The sequence below is a fragment of the Brassica oleracea genome, chromosome C3 (genome assembly GCF_000695525.1).
Source record: "Brassica oleracea var. oleracea cultivar TO1000 chromosome C3, BOL, whole genome shotgun sequence".
NCBI lineage: Eukaryota > Viridiplantae > Streptophyta > Magnoliopsida > Brassicales > Brassicaceae > Brassica > Brassica oleracea.
Window position 1 is genome coordinate 55,974,645 of NC_027750.1, and position 457 is coordinate 55,975,101.

Sequence of the window (457 nt, forward strand, 5' to 3'; positions counted from 1 at the left end):
ATTAGATTGAAAAGATAAACGTGGGGTTTAAAGTAACTATAGAGAAAGATAGGCGTATTGGCCACATACATATATACAGAAACGTCATCTGATATAAACCAGTGAAATAGATGGTTCTTGTGAGCGAAAAGAAACCGTGAGATATAGTACATGATCACGAGGTCTAAAGGTGTTCATGTTTCCAACTAACAGCATTCGATCATAGCTTGTTACACAAGGATACTCACAGAGACCATGAAACAGATTATAAGGAGATAAACTCCTATGTGGTGGATGCTGCTACACAATTTCGAAATTGACAAAGGTCTGGTCATAAGAAAGAAATTAGATTGACATATAAAGTTGTAGTAAGCAGCATATGGATCACTGGATAAAGGACAGCATTGTTCCTAAGCTGTTCATGGACTGAAACAAAGCAGTTGCATATAGTATGTAATACTAGTAAAGGAGTTCTATA